Source organism: Dasypus novemcinctus, chromosome 8, assembly GCF_030445035.2.
Source record: "Dasypus novemcinctus isolate mDasNov1 chromosome 8, mDasNov1.1.hap2, whole genome shotgun sequence".
Classification (NCBI taxonomy): domain Eukaryota; kingdom Metazoa; phylum Chordata; class Mammalia; order Cingulata; family Dasypodidae; genus Dasypus; species Dasypus novemcinctus.
In genome coordinates, this window is record NC_080680.1 from 43,749,685 (window position 1) to 43,756,156 (window position 6,472).

A 6,472-nucleotide genomic window follows, 5' to 3' on the forward strand; every position below is an offset into this window, starting at 1 on the left:
TCCCTGCTGCATACTAACTATGGAAGCCTTATAAGCGGGTGGGAGAATAAAATGAGTTGCTATGTGTGGAATGCTTAAAACAGTGAGTGTTCATAGGATGCTAGCTAACAGTCTCTCAGAGGGTTGTTTCTAGAATTGTGAGATGATATCTACCAATGTTTTAGCACAGTACCTGGCACATAGTGCTTATTAAATGTGTTCTTACAGTTTTACAGTAAGGGCATGAGAATGACTTTCTCTAGTCCAGGTCATTTGCCAATTAGGGAAGAAATATTTCTGATGACTGAAATTTCAAAGTGAGAATATTTTGATATTTGGAAGTGTTTCTGTAACTTACACAATTTTGGGCATAGAATGATCAACAGAAAAGCCTTGTACTATTGCCTCCTTTCTGTTTCGGGGAACTCCTTATCAATAGCATGGCATCTATGCTTCTGTGTAGCAGGGGAGTACAGACCAGAACCTTGGCTACACTGGTGAAAAATGATCACTGGTTCCTCGGGAAGAAGGCTTGGAAGGTTCCTATTAGAGTCCACTTTTGGTTTTTAGTGCTCAATAAATATTAGCATATTCTATAACTTACATATAGTTCTCAAGTCAGACTGAGGAGTCAGTCATTAACAAAAAGTCTGCTGTCATCAAATACTGAGCTAACCGTCTTCCTTGATCATATTTAAGTTGGTACTTTGACTAACCAGGGCCTATCTGTCAGTTAAAATCAAGGTTTTTGAGCTCTGAGTAGGGCAAACTAGACCAGAAGCACTTTCTGATAAGACCTCTCTCTTTGGGTGGGCCTAATTGTACACAGTTCATTGGAATATCATTTTTATAGCTGTCAATCTCAGTGAAAAGGAAGCTCCTCTTTCCCAAGATTCCAACAAAATTTCTATTACCCAGTCTTATTGGTGTGGGTTGAGTTATATGCACATCCCTGACCCATGCATATGTGGCCAGGATGGGGTCGGAGTGGGAATAAATTACTGTATTTAGCCAGGCCTGGATCTTTCACCCACCCTTGAATCTGGGAGCACAGGGTTAGGTCCATTGAAATGACACAGACTGACTTTTGGTCAAACAAGATGGTGGCATAAGATGCTCCAGGGTTCCTTTCCTCTACAGAATCTTTGAACAACTAGGAAAAACTGGCCGAGTCATTTTCCTCAAAACTCCAGAAAATAGTTAAAAGGTTGAAGTAACTGGGTGAGTGCTAAATCAAGAAATCACAACTTTAAAAACAGTAGGAGAAAAAACCCAGGTGTCCATCAACCAATGAATAGAAAAACAAAATGTGCTGTATACATACAATGGAATATTATTCAGATGTAAAAAGAAAAGACTTGGTGCATATGACAATGTGGATGAACCTTGAGAACATAATGTGGAGTTAAATAAGTCAGATGCTGAAGGTCAAATATTATATGGTCTCACTAACATGAATTAAAAATGATGAGTAAACTCATGGAGTTAAACTGTAGAGTTTAGGTTACTAGGAAAGAGAATATGGGTAGAGAAGGGGGAGCTGATATTGAATGTATGTAAAATGTTTAATAAGGGGGATCGCAAATGTGAGGAAATGGTTAGAGTTACAGTGAGTATAAGCAACACTACTGATTTATAAATCTGATTATGGCCGAAAGGGGCCATCTAGGGACATAAAGATCAACTAAAGAAAGCTAGAGGATAATAATCTAGGGACTGTATAATATAGTGATTTTTGTGGTGGATGATGATTGTGGTTAATAGTACAAATACAAGATTGTTCCTCTATTATGAGGTGTTAAGGATGTGGAGATACATGGGAGAAATACAACTAATATAACATAGAGACTATAGTTAACAGTAACATTGTAATATTTTTACAGCAAAGGCAAAGAAGGTACTATATCAATGCTAAGGATCAATAATGGAGGGATATAAGAGTGTATGGGATTGTTCCTTTTGGATTAATGAAAATGTTCTTAAATGGACTGAGCCAATGACAGCACAACGCTGTGACATAAGTGAGAGTCACTGAGTGTACATTTTGCATGGATTGAACAAGGTGGAGGACAGTGAACCCCAAAGTGAATGATGGACTTTGTTTAACAGTATAGGTATAAAAACATTCTCTCATGAACTATAACAAATATACAATACTAATATTTGGTGTTAATAATAAGATGGTTTTTGGGGAAAAAATACACCAGATATAAGCCATGGACTATAGATAGCAGTAACATTATGAAAACGTTCTTTTGTCATTTGTAATAAATGTGTCACAACAATGTAAGGTGTTGGTGGTGGGGTGATCTATGGAAATACTATATGGTATGCCTGATGGCTGTGTAAACTCACAACTTTTCAAGTTGAAAAAAAAAGTAGGAGAAGCTCAGGGGCATCATTGCTGGCCCTCCTCCACCTCCCTCCCTGATGGGGTGTGCAGCCAGCCTGCACTCCCATTGTGGGTTTCTGGCCCTTTCCCAGAGGAAGCAGAGTAACTCCTGTGCACATCCTCAGGTGTCTGTATGTTAATACCAGTCTATCAGGTGGCAGCCTAAGAGACTGAACCCAAAAATTCATCTCTGGCTTACTCTTGCAGAACTTGCCCTGCAGGCAGAAGCAATTTGCGGACAGCTAAAGGAGTATAAAAAACAATTAGCTCACAGTGGCCTGAGGCAAAGGATTATCAGCTTTAAGCAAAAAAAAAAAAACAGTCTGGAAGTGGTAAAGTCTATTTTCCCTAGAGGGTTTCAACAGCAGATTGGATCTGGCAGAAGAAAGAATCAATGAAGTTGAAGACAAGACAGTTGAAATGATTTGGGCTGTGGGGCATAAAGAAAAAAATAAAATAAAAAACATAAACAGAACCTGTGATGGTTAGGTTCTTGTGTCAGCTTGGCTAGGTTATTGTGTCCAGTTGCTTGGTCAAATAAGTACTGGCCTGATGATTACTATGAGGATTTTTCATGAATTGAAATCATTAGTCAGTTGATTATATCTATGGCTGATTACAACTACAATCAACTAAGAAGATTGCCTTCAGCAATGAAGAACTCCAATACAATCAGTTGAAGTCTTTAAAGGGAGAACTGATGACTTCAGCAGTCAGAAAAAAAGAATTTCTATCTCTACCTCAGCCAGCCAGCTTCCCATGGGGAATTCATCAAAACCTTCATCAACATTCCCAGTTTGCAGCCTGCCAACCCCCACAGCCATGTGATCCAATTCCTATAATAAATTTCATCATGCGTATATATATTAATATGTGCATATATCTCCTGTTGGTTCTGTTTTCTTGGAGAACCCTAATACAGAACCTAAGAGACCTATGGGACACCATGAAGCATACCAATGCACACATTATGGAAGTCTCAGAAGGGAATGAGAAAAGAACAGAAGGCATAAGAAATAATGGCAGAATCCTTCCCTATTTAAGAAGAGACATGAATACACACATTCAAGAAGCCCAGCATACCTCAAACAGGATAAACTTGAAGAAATGCCAAAGACAAGGAGAGAGTTTTGAAAGCTGCAAGAAAAAAGCAATGGTTATGTACAAGGGAGTCCCAATAAGACTAAGTGCCAATTTCTCATCAGAAACCATGGAAGCAGGAAAGCAGTCAGATGAAATATTTAAAGTACTGAAAGAAAATAATTGCCAACCAAGAATTTTATATCCAACAAGATTGTTTTTCAAAAAATGAAGGAGAAATGAATATAAACAAAAGCTAAGCAGCAGTTCATTACCAGATGTGCCCTAAGAACAATGCTAAAGGAAGTTCTTCAGATTGAAAGGAAAAAACCACTGAACAAAGTGACATAAAGAAACAAAAATCTCCAGTAAATGTAACTATATTGGTAATTATTAGTGCCAGCACTATTGTTTTATATTTTTGGTATGTATAGCCACTTTTTACTTTTTACAGTTTCCAAAATGAAAATGCATAAAATGCAATGATGAATCTATGGTTTTGGACATACAATGTATAAAGATATGATTTGCAACAAGTAAAACATAAAAATGTCTCCAAGAGGGACATTTGGTATTAAGTGGTTCTCAATTATACTGGACCATGGAACCTTTGTTCAAGGAACTCCAATTAACCCAGACAAATATTTTCCAACCTGCAGATTGCAAGCTGGAAAGCACTGCTCTGGAGCTAAAAGTGTTTATATATACTCTTTTGTTGTTATTATTAAAGATTTATTTATTTTTATTTATTTCTCCCTCCTCTCCCCCTCCCCTCCCTACCTTATTGTTTTGTGCTGTCTGCTTTCTGTGTCCATTCACCGTGTGTTCTTCTGTGTCTGTTTGTCTTCTCTTTAAGAGGCATTGGAAACCGATCCTGGGACCTTTGAAGTGGGAAAGAGGCACTCAATCTCTTGCGCACCTCAGCTCCCTGGTCTCTGTGTCTCTTATTGTCTTTCCTCTATGTCTCTTTTTTTATGTGTCATCTTGCTGTACCAACTCTCCATGTGGGCCAGCATGCCTTCACCAGGAGGCCCTGGGAATCGAACCCTGGGCCTCCTATATGGTAGATGGGAGCTCAATCACTTGAGCCACATTTGCTTCCCTGTATATATTCTTTTTTTTCCTTCCCCTCCCTCACCTTACTCTTTTTGCTGTCTGTGTCCATTCACTGTGTGATCTTCTGTATCCAGTTCTTCTTTTTGTCTTCTCTTCTCGTCTTTCTCTAGGATTCATGGGATTCGATCCTGGGGACCTCTGATGTGGAGAGAGGTTTTCTGTTAATTGCGCCACCTCAGTTCCTGGTCTCTGCTGCACTTCACCTTGACTCTCCCCTTTGTCTCTTTTTGCTGTGTCTTCATCTTGCTGTGTCACTCACTTGCATCACTTGTTGCATCATTCACTTGTGTGGGCACTGGCTCACCATGCAAGCACTCAGTTTGTTACGTGGGCACTTGGCTCACCATGCAGGCATTCAGTTCAACATGCAGGCACTCATATGGGCACTTGGCTCACCAAATGGGCACTTGGCTTACCACACAGCCACTTGGCTTACCATGCAGGCACTCATGTGGGCACTTGGCTCACCACACAGGCACTTGTCTTGCCCTGTGGGCTCTGGCTTGCCATGCAGGCACACTTTCTCCTCTTCTTCTTTTTCATCAGGAGGGCCCAGGCATCGAACCCAGGTCCTACCATATGGTGGGTGGGCCTTATCATTTGAGCCACATTGGCTTTCCCCTGTATATATTCTTGAAGTTAAGTTGGTATGAAATAAAATGTGATTGTTTTAGATTTAGGATGTTAATTTTAAGCCCCATGGTAACTACAAAAAAAAATATCTGGAAAGTATATGCATATGGGAATGAAAAGGGCCTCAAAATGGTACACTACAAATTATACAGATAGAAAGTGGAGACGGGAGGGTACCCCAAGGAAAATCTTGGTGCTCTTACCAAAGAGCAAGCTGTGCATAATGGGTAAGTGAAACCAATAACTATTCACTCCACCTGGCTCTAGTACAGCTCATCCTAGGACTTTGAGTAAGTAAGTCACTTGTTCTATCTGGGACTCAGTTTCCCCATCTATAAAATGAGATACTTGGGTTAGTTTAAAGTTTCTCAAACTTTAGAGTATCCTCTGGAGGGATTTGTTAAAACAGTTTCTTAATCCCCATCTCTAGAGATTCTGAGTCAGTAAGTCTGGAATTTGGCTGTCCATCCAGTGCCCAGGGGATGCAGATGCTGCTGATCTGTACACCATGCTTTGAGTAACATTTTGCTAGACCCTAGCTCAGTTCCTTGGCACACAATAACATTAGGAATGATTCAAGGTCTTCATTCGGAGGTTTACAGCCAGGGTTCCTGCTTCTGCCCCCAAGGTGAGAAGGGCAGCATTAACCCATGACTGAAACACACAAGTGACAGTTCTCAACTCGTCCCCTGTCACTCGAGAGACTGACCATATTTTATCTGTCACTTCAATTGTCACTCAACTCAAGTAGGTCACAATAGCAATGTGGGGTGGAGCTGGAGTACAAAAGGCCTCTGCCTTCTCAATTCCAGAGAGGACAATTCCTGTCTTCCTGAGCTACCCTAGTCCTTTTCTAAATTTTGGCTGAGGCAGCTTGGAGGATATGAATGCTCCACAGGGAAGTAGTAGAACTTCTGGTTAAGGAACCCAGGCATACTCCAGTCTTCACCCTTCCTTGCATTAAAAGCTGAGACCTTGAGCAGATTACTTAATCTTCCAGTTCCTCAGTTGTAAAATTAATTTCACTTAGGACCTACTTCATGGAGTTGTTCTGAGGATTAAAATTAATGAGATTGTACTCAGGTAAAGGATTTAGCACAGTACTTGGCACATGTACACTCACTAAATGCTAGCTACGTAACCCTTCAAAGTTCAAGTCCAGGACGCTGCCCACTCCATGGCTGAGCCATACTTAACAAGGTGTAGCCACTTCCATCCCTAATTTTTTTGTCTTTATTTTTTTTAATGTTACATTCAAAAAATATGAGGACC